This window comes from Indicator indicator, chromosome 29, assembly GCF_027791375.1.
Source record: "Indicator indicator isolate 239-I01 chromosome 29, UM_Iind_1.1, whole genome shotgun sequence".
In the NCBI taxonomy this organism is placed as follows: Eukaryota; Metazoa; Chordata; class Aves; order Piciformes; family Indicatoridae; genus Indicator; species Indicator indicator.
In genome coordinates, this window is record NC_072038.1 from 3899200 (window position 1) to 3914255 (window position 15056).

Below are 15056 nucleotides of genomic sequence, written 5' to 3' on the forward strand. Positions count from 1 at the left end.
GAATTGACCTGCTCTATACCTCTGTCTGAGATGCACAGGAATAAAGTGGGTGCGGCAAACAGGGGAATGCCAGGAATGTAGGCACAGCAAGGAGGGAATCCTGGGAATGGGGCTGTTGATATTTGGTGCATGAACATTACTTTCTTGCCTTTTTCTTCTCACATCAACCCATGCTGGCCTCAGTGTAACAATCAATCCAGGGATGTTGGCCATAAAACCCAAACCTATTCCATTCACTGGATATTTGAGTCTGTCCTGGAGCAGAAGTTGCTTCAAAATGCCTGAGGCAACAAAAGAGCAATGAGTATGACCTAGCCCAGGAAGACGATAAACACCTTGACAAAACCCAGCATCTAGGTGCTAGTCTTAAAGTCAAGCCACCTACAATAGATCTGTAGATAGAATAAGATAGAAAAGGCAACAGATCTCCTTCATTCTTAATTAGTATTAAAATGGTTACCAAGCAAGCTGGACCCAGTGATGGAGTCTACAAGATTTAACTGGTATTACCGGAGTTTCTCTAACTCCCTAATTTAAGATCCAGGTTTCTAGTCTAGATAGGATTTCCCCATATGCCTATATCTGGAACATGGTGTGACAATAGCAATTAGAGAATCAGACAGCAAAGCTACAGTCAAAAACCTATCCACGTGTGTTTTCTCTCCTTACATAGCAGGAAAGTGACTGGATTGGACAAGTACTTTGCTGTACATTGACTACTTACTTTCATTTTAATTGTCAGCTTTGTGTTAGTGATAAAGGCAACACTATCAAGGGGCTATAACAGATGTATACATCTACACACTGTACCAATAGCCATATCCTGCAAACAGAGGCAGAGGACTTTCCCAAAGCCATGAAGTTGGCGAGCATTAGGAACAGAATTCCCAGTTCTTGACTTCCGAGCCTTGCTGTAACCATCAGGCAGCTCTCCCTGTTCATAAACTATCCCAATGCTCTGCTCTGGTTATCACAACTGCCTGCTCCTGTGAATCTGCCCAAGTGCAATAAATAAGTGTTGGTGCTTGTGACCCAGACAGAACAGCTGATCTGCCAAAACAGCTTCACAATTTTACTTATTACAGATCACAAGAGCACTTGTGAAGCAGCTTCATTACCATGTGAGACAAACAGGGACTGTTCTGACTTTTATAAATTAGGAGTCAATAAGATTTAGCTTAGCCTGATAACTAGAAGAAAAAAAAAAAATAGAGTCCAATACAAAGCCACTCAGGAGTCTTACAGTAAAGCTGAGTGAGGTAGGAAGAATGTACTAAGGCAGATTCTCTCCCATGCCATATGTGTTTCTATAGTCACAAAGAGAAGAAAGGAAGAGAGTGTTATAAACATGACTATGTAGGAAATGCTGCTCTACCTGCGAACTCTTAACAGCAACTGCTGGCATTAAACAATAAAATGAGTTGGCTGGGGTCACCCAGAGCTGCTTAAACTCTGAAAGAAACCTGTAAAAGGGAACCAGATCCAACTATAGTGTGCCATCTCTCTTTCTTTAGTACAAAAGAGCTTCTGCTTTCTTCCTACTCCCAATTCAGTCATCTGTCATTTTCAGGACAGCCTGGAATTGTCAGTTCAATTACCTTTCAGTTTGGAGAAAAACAAAGCAGATGCTGTTTGCTCCTAAAAGGCAGAATCTCTTTTGAGGAATATCTCCTCTCACTTATTTTTTATAATCAGACATTGAATTCTGTGCATCTCCCTTACTTATTAAAATCAGAGGAGCTGGGAAATAATATTCTTCAGCCACAATGAAATACTATCTGCCCTTCAGCTTTGGTAGAGGTGTTGGTCAATTCAGCTAGTGCTTTTCATTTTTAAGACTCAGACAGCTTTTGTAACAATCTTCCTCTTTTACTTTCTCATCACTACAGACACATTAGAAATCTGGTCAGTCCCCAGCATCTGTCATGAAATGTGCAAAGGGGTGGGGGAATCAGACATACAGCAACTGCCTTTTCTAAATAATACAACATTTTCCCACCAATTTAATTAGTTTTTAAATTATTGCTGCAGTACTGTTCAGAAATGCTATGCATCTATTGATCAAAATGTGACTTCAACATCTTGGCACAGAGGCTAACTAAGAAGGAAAAAAAACAAAAAGGCAAAGAAAGGGTTTTTTGCATACAATACCTGCTTTAAAGTGGTCCTACTCAAATCCTCATGTCTGCTCTACCCGCAGCAGCACACTGATGAGGACTGACTGAGAGGCACAGGGAGGTCAAATAGTTCCCTTGGATCCGTCGGGCAGAGGCGGAAGCTTACTGCAAACTGAACGTGTCTCTGCCCATATGTTGTGGTCCCAAGAGGAGAAAGCATATCCCTGCACTGAAGACATGGTGAGCATGAAATTAAGTGTTTTCAGACTACATACACAGGCTTGCAGTGTCTGTTTCATTTCTGTAAACTCACTTCCTACCAAAATGATAATAGGAGGCTTTTACAGAGTGAAACGAATCCAAACAGTACAAGGATGGGGGGAAAAAAAGCATGCAAGAAATAGTTTTTAATAGCTGTTTTGAAGCAAGCATGGGAAGGGAACCTAATTTGCAGGCAAAACTGAGCAATCTGAGGTTTCCATACCAGAATATTACATTATTATAACCATCTAGAATTAACATTATCTTGTTTAACTTTAGACCACTCATTCATAATTCTGTCACATCAAAAACAAGAGGCTGATGATGTAAGCACTTTTTATAGAGCAGGTCTTTACACCGAAGGTCTCAGATCAAAGAGAATCCCAGTTTAGTGCCTCTGGAGTAATCCACATCATTTGCCTTTTGAGTTTTCCCTTTGTCATCTAGTACCAGAATACATAGGAAAAGTGCTCTCTGGATACCTGTCCTATTTCTGAATCTGTAGCAATATTCCAATTAAAGGATGTTTCTACTCTTCCAATCAGCCTTGTAATGAGGCCCTTTGATAGTGTTTCTCACTTAATGTCAACACTCTCCAAGCACTAGGTGCCTAAACCACTCTGAGGTGAACAGAGGAGGAAATAAAAGCACAAATAGGTTAAAGGTCAGGGCTATCAGCCCCCAGAATTGCACATCTCATTGACAGAAATTCTATACACAACATACTTGTGAGTGAAAACAGGCTTTATTAGTGGCTTGTTCAAGACCCACAGGGAATCAGTGTCAGAGGCAAAATCATCCAGACTCCAGATTTCTGTTCAAGCTATATCTTTACTCTGACCTTTTAAATAAAAGCTTCTACTAATTAAGTAGATTTTATTAGAGGTGGAACAATCTAAAGAGGAACTAAAGAGCTACTCGTGCAGCACTAAGCATAACTCATGATCTTATGTTATTACAATTCCAGTAACACATTTATCCTCTTCCCCTTCCTCATACCATCTCTAAATAACACCAGAAATTCCCCAGACCTGCCATTTTATTTCTTTCTGTGACACCAAATCCAGTGTCACTCAAGTGTATTAGAATTGTGGGGTTTTTTTGTTAACTGATTCTAGGGAATTTTCTGGGTAACATGCAGCTCAGGAAAACCAGGAGGTTTGTGGCTTTCATTCTCCTCACTAAAACTTACATAGCATTTAAAAGAGCTAAAATCTCCCCTATCTCACTTGTGGAAATCCTGCACTGTGTGTACGCTGATACTGTGAAAGCAGAGTGTCTCAGAGGGACATTGAGTACACTCCCAAAACACCATGTTCACAGCCAGAACTGCATCTGCAGGGAAAACAGCTAAGAGCTGAAGTTCTTTGTACAATTTATCACCATAAAGTTGCAAACCAGGCTCTGGCATCTATAGTTTAGCTCACTAATGAACATCAGTTTTCTAAAGAAAAATCTCACGTGGGAACTGTTGCATCACAACCTGGGATAGTACAAACTCTGCAATGAATTACAGCAGTGGGGAAAAGAATTAAAACTAAGGGACATAAATCTCTGCAATTTAGCTAGTCCACTATTATTTCACAGAACAGTTTAGGTTGGAATTTTAAAAAGTCATCCAGTCCAACCTCCCTGCAGTCATTAGGGACATCTTCAAATAGATCAAATAGGTCCTGTCCAGCCTGACCTGGAATGTTTCCAAGGATAGGGCATCTATCACTTCTGGAAAACCTATGCCAGTGTTCCACCACCCTCACTGTAAAAAATGTCTTCCTTCTATCTAGTCTAAATCTCCTTCTTTCAGTTTAAAGCCATTACCTCTTTTCCTGTCACAACAGGCCTGCTAAAAAGTCTGTCCACAGCTCTTACAGACTTTTAATTACCCAAATGCTGCAATTCAGAAAGCAAACCCCAAATCTATGTACACAGAGGCACAGAAGTGAGCCATCTCTGCCTCACACCTCTAATTTAATTTCCAGACTCTACAGAGGCTTACATTTCTTAACAGATTGCCGGCTTTGTGTGCAGGTTCCCACCACAGCTTCCTGTGCTTCTAGCACCTAGTGTGTGCATTCGCCTCATATAGCTCCCATGAGACTTCCAGGCAGTTGGTTACTCTGCAGCAAGAGCGGCTTTTCAGAAGGAGATCTGCAGGTGTCACCCTCCCCTTGCAAAGGCACAGATCTGACAATGGGAGACCCTTTCTTCCTCAATCCTCCTCCGACTGGGGCACCCACCACGGCGTGCCCCTATGAAAGGGGTTGCAGCCTTAGGCCACACGCCGCTCTTGACCCTTCTCCCCCCCAACCTGGGTTCTTGTCACCCCCGAGTCACTTCACTGCCTCTCAGTACCAGCTCTCTGATGTCGTCCCGGCAGCCGCGGGGCCGGCCGCTGTGCCCGCCGCCCCGCTCAGCACTGCCGCTGGGACCGAGCAGCCACTGCTCAGAGCGCGGAGTCCGCTCAGGCTGCCCTCAGGGCGAGCCCCGACCTGCCGCCAGGGCAGATGGCTGGCTTCGCGCGCCACTCTGGCCAAGCCAATCACCGCGCGGCGTACGGGTGGCGGCGCGCGATCTCACCAACCAGACGCCGGCTTCTTGAGGCCGCTCCGAAGCGCCACTGTGGGTCTCCTGCGCCGTGGCGTCCCGCTTGCCAGTGACCCTGATGGCGGCCTCGGTAACGCGGGGGGAGGCCCGGCAGACGAGCGGCTTCCTCGCCGAGATTGCCCGGCGCGGGTGGTGAGTACGGGCCGAGCGGCAGCGGGGCGCGGCCGTACTGCGTCCCGTCGAGGAGCGGGACCAGGAGGGGCTACCTCAGCTGGAGGCTGCCCTGCCATAGCGGGGGAGGCCCGAGGCAGAGCCGGCGGCGGTCCCGCCGCGCTGCCCCCGCTCCGTCCCTGCGCCGGAGGTCCCGCGCAGTGCCATTCCCCTCACACCCCCTCCTCCCTTGACACCTCGTTACTGAGCGGGTTATTAGGGACAGGAAATAAAAAACGACCCAGAAAAGGCGCTCCCGCACGTGTTAGCCGCTTCTCCCGCAGGGAAGGACAGGCTCCGCCTAGCAGCGCCGCAGAGCATCCCCCGGCCACCGGCCGCGGGGGTTCCCCTAGTCCCAGCGAGGCTGGCAAGTGGAGGCCGGGCCGAGCCTCCGCGGTGCAGCCCGAAGCGGGGTACTCCAGCAGCTGTGGGTGTACTCGGGGCAGCCGCAGGTTTGTGCTCAGCATAAGGGGTTTAGGGATGCTCCCAAATTCGGACTAAAGCGCCTTCACAAGTTTGCCTTGATCCCGTACAAGCTGGGATAGCAGCCTCGGTTCAACCGGTTGTTTCATTGTGCTTTACTCCCGCGCCTACCTCATGGCAGCCTGCTGATCAGCAGAAGTTCATAGCGCACTTTTTTCCCCCCAGACATCCACTTGATTTGTGTCCAGAAGCTGTGGTCCGTGTAGTTCTCTGATACATCACCGCTGTTTGTTGTTTGGGAGCTTTCTCCTCTGAGAATGGAGGCCATGATTGCTAAGAAACGGCCTACAAATCCCAGTTAAAACCCATTCAACAAAGCACAAGAAGTTTGTTTTAGCTGATTCTATCTCTCTAAAAGATAGCTGGAGAGGAAGGGAAAGCCCACAGACAGGGGTGGATATGGTTTGAATTAGGCATTTAAGACTCACAAGAGTTTTCACAGGACACCTTGTGCAACTGAAGAGTTTGTTAGTCTTAACCAATCTTGAAAGTTACAAAGATAACAGCAGATGAGCCTAGGCACCCATTCATGCTCTTGAGGCAGCTACCAAGTAGTACAGATTTCCACCTTTTCTGAGAAAAGGAAGTTGCTAGAGGATACTTGTCTACAATACAATTATTTCCTCCAGCAATTTTAAAATAAAGTTCCTAGTTGAACAGAGAGCTCCTACACGATGAGATAGACTAGGATAGCAGTGAGTGAGCTCTATGAAACTGTTTAGGTTGCTTAAAGGAGCATGTTCCTATATATACACCTCCGTAACAGCTGCTGTACTGCATTAAACTACAGGGCTTGCTCAAATATAGCAAAATTTGAACAGCCTGGCAAGCAAACTAGATTCATTTTTTACAAAGCCAGCTTAATACAGGCATACATATAAATAGCTACACTGTGTTGGTTTTACACAAGATACTTGTTCTTTAGTGCTCTATATTTTGTTGTTGCCTTTTACTCAAGCACATCAAAACACTTCACATAATATTCTTCTTAACCATGACCCTTTAAATGAACACATTCCCAACGTTTTTTTACCTGATGAGAGGATTAAGATATTAGGGCTTTTAGTCTAGGTCACAGAACAAGTCAATATTGCTACTACAAGTACAACCATGAAAACAAACCTCCTTCCTTCATGCTACAGCTCTATCTGTTGAAGTCTCTCTGTCTTTGTGGCCATCCTTGCTTCTTCTTGGGTCCTAGCCAAGCTAGCTGCTGGAAGCCACAGCAAGCACTACAGAAACCAAGCTGCTTCAGGTGGAAATGCAGCCCTGAAAGGGAGGTGCTTTGTGAGAGTTTATATAGCCCTCTGCCTAAGTGGGACTGGCTATGAGCAGGGCCAGGGACCACAGCCAGGAAAGTCTTTCGGTAGGGCTGGCTGTGATGGTTTGAAACTGTCTTTTTAATTTTTCCTTGCAAAGTTCAGAACAGAGAAAGTGAAAGAGTGTAAATAAGTCACTATTGGGTGTAAGAAAGCAAAATACTGATTGTTCTAAACACTTCCATTGGATAGATAGAAATGTTTAAGAACTATTACCCAAAACAAAGTAGGCACTCTGCACATTCTGCGTTCTGCAGTGGGGGCAGTTGCTGGGCTGTCTGGCTGCTGTTTCTTCTTCTCTTCTGGCTGAAGATAACACACTGACCTTGGCAGCTAAGTTAACAACTTTCTGCTTAACTAACTCTGCTTCTCTGTCCAGGGGGGTCTGGGGGGAAGCTCCTGGGAGAGAGAGAGGCCCCTTTGGGAGGGTCCCCTTGGGATTGTATATATTTGTAAATGTTGTGAATTTTGTATATTTGTACATATTCATTGCATTTCATCGTAGATTTTAGACTCTGCTTGTAAATACAGCCTTCCTTTGCTTCCAGACTGGGCTAGCCTGGTTACTTGTTGGTGGGGGGGGAATTTCAGCTCACACCGACACACTGGCCAAATAGAGTCTCCTGCAGGGGCTTGGGCAGTGTTGTCCAGCCCTTAGGCCTGCAGGGAGCTGGATTCGTTATTATTAACGCCTGTAATAATGCATGGGATTGTTGGTACACCAAATAGGGCACTTTGGATCTCTGTGCAGAAAACTTTTGAGTGAATAGTGGAAATAAATTCTTAAAGAGCTGCAGAGAAGTTCTTAAAGAGCAACCAAGAGCTCCTCTGTTTTCCTTTCACAGTAGAGTGAGTCAGCTCATTGGCCTATTTCTAGACACAGCTCATGATACAAATGTTCATCATAAAACTTTCATGGAGCTTGTTGTGAGAGTAGCAAAACACAGACTGCTGTGTGGATCAGTGTCTTTTCTAGGCAGGGGCAGTGCTTTGCTGTGAATGAACTGTGAGCTCTGTCTGTTAATGGCCTTCAGGTACTGTTCTGCTTCAGGGGGCTCCCAGAAAACACCTTCCCATCACCACAATGGTTGTTAAATAGCTCCAAATGGCAAACGTTGTTTTAACCTAGTTTTACCATAAACCTTCCATGCAACGTCCTCAGTCACAAACTGGAATTAGAGAAAAAGCTGCACTTTTATCTGTGAGTCAGTGTATGCCAGCAAAAATCAATTTGCTAGAAAGTCATAGAATCATAGAATCAACCAGGTTGGAAGAGACCTCCAAGATCACCCAGTCCAACCTATCACCCAGCCCTATCCAATCAACCAGACCATGGCACTAAGTGCCTCATCCAGGCTTTTCTTGAACACCTCCAGGGATGGTGACTCCACCACCTCCCTGGGCAGCACATTCCAATGGCAAATCACTCTCTCTGTGAAGAACTTCCTCCTGACATCCAGCCTAGACCTCCCCTGGCACAGCTTGAGACTGTGTCCTCTTGTTCTGCTGCTGGTTACCTGAGAGAGGAGACTAGCCCCTGCCTGGCTACAACCTCCCTTCAGGTAGTTGTGGACAGCAATGAGGTCACCTCTGAGCCTCCTCTTCTCCAGTTTAGTTTGGGCAACTAAACTAAAATCCATTGTGTGATTTTCTTGCATTTCAAGATTTTATTTTTAAAGGGAAGTAGTTACACAATCCTGGTTACCATAATAACCAGTATAATGATGAATGACAGCTGTCACTTTTGCAGTGAATTCTGGCATACATTTGCAGTTGTCATTCAGGGCATTGTGCCCCAAAGCAGATGATGTCTTGTTGCTCTGCAGAAGCTGGAGGGGCTCTTACAATTTTCAGAATTGGGGCTTTGTTACATTTCTCACTTTGATCCAGACCATACAAATTGTCTTTTTCTGTGCCAGCCTTAGACTACCTGAATCAGAAAAGGCAAAGCAATTCCCTAACAGTCTCTTTTTTTTTTTTTTTTTAATAACCAAGCAAGGAAAAATGAGCATAACAAAGATCTTTCAGATTTACTGTACCTTAATTTGAAACAGAATCAACTTCTGTGAAAACAGTGAGGTGGTCTCCAGTAATTTGATCATTCTTCAGAACACATCCATTGATTGCTTTCAAACTCACAAGAAAAAAATTAAAACAAAAATGTATTCTTTCACTTGTGTAGCATCTTGTTTTACCAGTCTTAATCTTGCCAGTAAACCAGTGGTCTGACTCTGACAAGTGAGCTAAAGCTATTTCCTACTCCCCTTCTCCCTCCTTGTTGCTCAGCTTTTGTTTTAAGCCTTTACTGTCCTTTCTAACAAGTTTAGTGTGGAAGTCGTGTCTGAAGAAAGAAGGAAGGATTCAGAAATAGTTTTTATTGGACCACTCTCAGCAATTAAAAAATGAATTTCACCTCCAAAAGGCACACTTGTCAGTTGGAAGACAGATGTTGAGTCCATTTCAAGTTTCATCCTGTTCCTGATTCAAGATAGAGTAGATTCCTCTCTCTTAATTCCTGTCATTTGGCAAGGCAAGCTGAGCCTGTGTGAAATACACTCCTGATTCTTCACAGCCGTGCACAAATGAGCTATTTGACCACTGCTGAGTTGCTAATACTTAACACATACACAGCATCAGTTCAGAAGATCTCCCTTACTTCCCAGACAGTAATAAATTTACAGTTTCTCTCTGGAGCAGATAGGCCTGTGTCTATCCTAATTTCAGGTTATTGAATCAGAGAATATTTACTGGCCCGAATTTTGACAAGTTTTTTCACAAGCAGATATGGAAGCCAAGAAGTGTGGCTGCCAGCTTCCTTGCAGTAATTACTCTGAGCTCTCAGTGGGTCTCAAAGCAATTGACAGTATCATTTGATGCACCTGTGGAAGCCCATAGATCAGCAAATGTGCCCATGTTGCAAATTATCAGGCAGACATCAGCTCCTCATGAGTAGGAAGACTATGGTTCTGCTGATAGCAAAACAATCAGCTCTAATCTCAGCCATTTTCTCCAAGGCAGCAGCTTTTTTTGGTTATTATCTGTTCCCCCGTGTTTCTATTCTGGGTGACAGATCAGGCTTCTGTTCTTGAGGAATTCAGTTTTGGCAGCAAGAAATGTTCAGTCTCCCCAGCATTTTTTCACAGACTAATCTAGGCTGGGAGTTTTCACTAAACATGAAAGCATCAGTGATTGAACACTGTAGGGAAAACAATATCATTAGGTTGATTTCTTTTTCTCCCTAAAGACTTGCAGCTTCTGAAACACATTTTTCTTTGCCAGTGTCTAGAGGTTGTGTGGTTATCTGATCTTTCTGTTTGTTAGTGGTTTCAGAAGTTGTGTACGTAATGTGTCATGCTGTATAGCATCTTGTTAAATTTCAGCACTGATACCTCATGCTCATCTCGTGAGGTTTGGTTAAGTTGCTGAAATCTTTGGATTTCAAAGGAGGATCTCAAAGCATAGTGTTTATTACCTTTATAAATAGAGTGACTGCACAAGACAGTATTACTTGAAAGATGGTTAGGTAATTGAAATGGCCTCTTTTAAAGCTCTGCTCCTGCTGTTCAGAAGGATGTTTCAGACACTACAAGCTACAAGACTTACTCTTCATCAGGGCACTTCCAAGCAGGAATGTGTTTGGGCTGGTGGGAATGTGTTTTTCAGATTTGAGAAGGTCAGGGTATCAGATATACATGGCAACCCCAGCACTGGCTTAAGCATAAACCAAAAAGGGTACTGGTGAAACAGGAAGCTGGACATGGGTCAGCAATGTGCACTTGCAGCCCAGAAGGCCAGTGGCATCCTTGGCTGAATGAAAAGAAGCATGGCCAGCAGGTTGAGAGAGGTGTATCTGCAATTCTGCTCTGGTAAGACCTCATGTGGAGTACTGTGTCCAGTTTTGAGGCCCCCAACACAAGGGAGACGTGGAGTGGGTCCAGAGGAGAGCCACAAAGATGATCACAGGGCTGGAGCACCTCTCCTGTGGGGACAGACTGAAAGATTTGGGGCTGTTTAGCCTGGAGAAGAGAAGGCTCCAGGGCAACTTTATAGCGACATTTCAATATCTGAAGGAGACCTACAGGAAGGCTGGGGACGGACTGTTTAGAAGGGCCTGTGGTGATACGACAGGGGGCAATGGTTTGAAACTGGAGCAGGGGAGATTTAGGTTGGACATCAGGAGGAAGTTCTGCACAATGAGTGGTGAGACACTGGAAAAGGTTGCCCAGAGATGCGGTTGAGGCCCTGTCCTTGGAGACATTCAAGATTGGACTTAATCTGGCCCTGGGTAGCCTGCTCTAGTTGGAGGTGTCCCTGCTAACTGCAGGGGGGTTGGACAAGATGACCTTTGAGGGTCCCTTCCCTTCCCTGCAGACCTCTTCACATAGCTATGGGCTGACTCTGGGCTGAGTTTGGGATATAGGACTTCAGGAAAGTTATCTTGCTGTTAGACGTGCATGCACTGGATTGAGTTATTTGGTGGACCTCATGTTGGACTTCACTCTACCTAATGATTTGAGAGTATTTCTCAGGCTGAACACAGCATGATGGCACTTGAACCGTTGTCCAGCCTTTTCCAAGTTTCGTGGCCTCCTTTGGCATGAGAATCCTGAGCAGGATGGAGTATGCTGGGAAGGTGAAAGGGGTAGACTGGCTGCACTTGGAGCCTCTGGTGTCTGATTAGAGCAACCACAGCTTTAGGCATCTGTGATTGTCAGTGGCTGAATACTTGCTGCCCACTAACATGTTCCAGCAAAGCAGCCCCACTTCATTTCTGTCCTGCTATCTGGCAGAGTTTGACATGTCGACGCATGAGTGACTAATTGCCTGGGCAGACAGAGAGAGATAACAGGGAGGACAGAAGAAGGCAGATACTCTGGTGTGGAAAAAATAACAGCACACAAAACCCCCAGGATACATCCAGAGTGTGGTGAGTCCCAGCTGTTGGGTAGGAGTGATGCAGAGACACATCTGGTGGTGGCAGTTACAGGAGTCCCTGAAACAGAAGAGTCTGGGAGCGGGGCACACAAGGACCTTGTGGGGGCTGGAAGGGATGGATGCACAACTGGAGTCTCTGAAACAGAAGAGTCTGGGAAGGGGGCACATGAGGCCCTTCATGTGGGGTGGAGGGGATGGATGCACAACTCTGCAGATCTGCGCATTGCCTACAGAATTCATGAACTGCTTCAGCTTCTTCATGTGAAGCTGTTTTCTGAGTGTTTGCAAGCCCTCTGTGATGCATGTGAGGTTTTTAGTTGGTGTGACATAATTCTTGCAGACTTCTGATTTTACTAACTTATGTATTTGAAAGAAAGCACAGAAATGACACTTTGTGTGGCTCCCTGGTGCAGGAATTGAGGGAGGATGGTTTATGATTGTACCCTGCCTTTGCTTTTCTTTACAGTTATCCTAAGATATTCTGACCTATTTAGGATTAGTTGTGTTTGGAATTCTTGGTTCTAAATGAAAACCTTTTTTTCAAATGTAGTTCCCTTCTGAAAAAAATCAAACATTCTGCTTCAAACATCCAGACTGGCACAGGAAAGAAGTGGCCTCTCTGCTTTCTGTGTTTGAAATGTTTACAATCTGACCATTGTTGGCACCATAAATTGGGGATGTGAGTGGAATTAAACTGCTCTCAGTGCAGTTTGTTCCAATTTTGGAGGAAGCCCTGAGGATGGATGGTGATGAAGTAGCACTGCATGTACCACTGACTACTTCTGCAAGCCCCTTGCCATCCTGTCCCTTGTCACAGCTTTTGCCTTTCTCTAGTGAGGGAGTTTTCACTCTTTCTAACCAATATCTCATCTTTGTAACACCCTTGTTGTGTGTCATACCTCCTAGCACTGAAGCCTTCGGGGTGGTATGTATGTGGGTGATGTGCCTTGGACTTTAAGGAATGGTGTGTTTTGCACTCAGGATCACATTTCAATTTGCTGCCTAAAGCAGAACGTCTCTGAGGGCGCTGCTGCAAATCCTGCCCCTGCCCAGCTGCCTCCCTGCATGGCCCCTGCCCTCCAGCCAGAGCCACCCACCACTGCTAATGACTGGGGCTCCATGGGATTAGCACAGACAGTCCTGGATGTTTTTGCTTCTTCTGCCTTTGTGACTTTGGCTTCCCAGTTACCCATTTGTGTCACGGATAATTATGCTTTTGAAGTGCAGATCCAGTTTGAAATTCAGATGCTTAACTTTGGTTTGAACAAGTGAGAGCACGATGCATAAATCCTTCAGCAGCCCTGCTAAGGAATCTTCTGTCGAGGGGGAGTGAAAGGAAGAACTGTGGATTTATTTCTTATCCCTTTTATTGGTAGTGACCATTCTCCCCTTAAAATCATCTCCTCTTGCCCTTCCCTTATATGAAGTCATTCTCAAGCTGAAGGAGAGATGCTGAGGATCTAAGCTGCTGCATGCAAGCATTCAAAAGTAGATTTTCCTCCTTCCTACTCCCAGCTCTCGTTGTCAGCTTCGCTCCAGTAACTTTGTCTGATCCTCTCTTTGCAATTGCTAATTGGCCTGGCAGAGATAGGAATTGACTGAAAATAGCTTCATTCCCATGGTGTGTGCACGCTGACAAGAGTCACAGAACAGAAAAGTAGGGCAGAGTCCAGAGTTGTGGCTCATGCCAACCACCCAGCAGCCCAAAAAATGGCACTTGCAGGTGCTGGTTGCTGTGCTGCAGGCAGTTCTTGGGTAACCAGCAGTCTCAATACTGAGTGCTTGCTGCTTCCTGGAATGCAGGTGCAGGATGTGTCTGCAAGAGAGGAAATACTGACATCTAACTTTTCAGTGTGGGGCAGCAGTGGATTTCTGAGAAGCTTGGGATGTCTTTTGTTTTCCTTGAAATGAAGTAGCATCATGGAGAGCAGTGCTGTACTTGACTGCCTCTAGGATGGGATCTCTAGAATCCTTATTTGAAGAAGGCAGGATTGTATAGACCAGGGTAGTAAATCTCAGCTGGCAAAAGCCAGTCCTGTTGTATCTGGGAAAAGTGTGGGTGGTCTGGATTGATTTGCAGATTTCGCTGCTTCCTTGTTTGTTTGGTTCCCTGGTAATCTGCAATTGTCTTTATGACTTCTGGCCTGCTTAGTGGTGGTCAGATACATGCTCAGCCCAGCAGCATAGCCCTGTCAAGGAGTGGATGTGTTGTTCAGCAAATGGAGGAATCATTACTGCAGGCCCCAATAGAGATTAGCTGGACAAAGCTCCTGGTAGATAAGAATAGCAAGACAAATAGCCATGGGTGACAGCATGCTCCAACACCTGGTGGAATCCAGTGCTTTGTCAGCTTGTTTTGGAGGCCTGCCCAAAAGTGTGTCTGGGCTGCAATAATACTCTGACTCTGAGCTGCAGGGAACTTGACTCATCTACTGCTGCCAGATTTGGGGGGAACTTGAGTTAATGGGATCAAGTCTAAGTAAGAGGAGGGCTGGTGTACCATCAGCTCCCCAGTTCTCCTTTTCAAGACCAATCCTGTAATTTAAATGTTGTGAATTCCTTCACTTTCTTGTCCTAAAGGGAATGATATGGGGAAATTGACTGCTTCCTCTTCTGTTTCTACAGATGGTGATGTGATAAGTGCAGCCAAGCTGATCTCTATCTAGGAGACAATCTCCCTTGAGGAGCAGTCCCCTTTTGCTGGACATGCTTACAGAACCACCTAGCCATGGACCTCAAGGAGAAGTGTCAGGTAGGTTTCCTGATAAGGGTGATGCCCAAGATAAATGTTGAGTCCTTGTCATTGTCTTTTGTTATCTTGGATCCAAACTCACCATTTGGTGTTACAATGTGGTGATAGAATCCATGGTTAGTATCAAAATTGAGAGTTTTGTCCTTTTCACATTCCTAGGAGTGTACATGCTTGTATGAATGGGTAAGTCCTTTGCAGGGACTGAGACACCATCCTGGAACAACTCAGGTGAAGTATATGCTGTCACATCTGCTGTGTCTTTCTTGAGGTGTAAGGTAAAGCCTCAGTCCCCTAGACACTTAGCTTGGCTTCATTTGAGAGCCTGACCTTGCTCATAAAGGTAAGAAAACCATCTGAGTCCAGTTTTTCTGATAAGTGTGTGTATTTCTTGGACAATTGCATGTCTTTCTAGGTAGTGCTGCAGGACAGCATTTC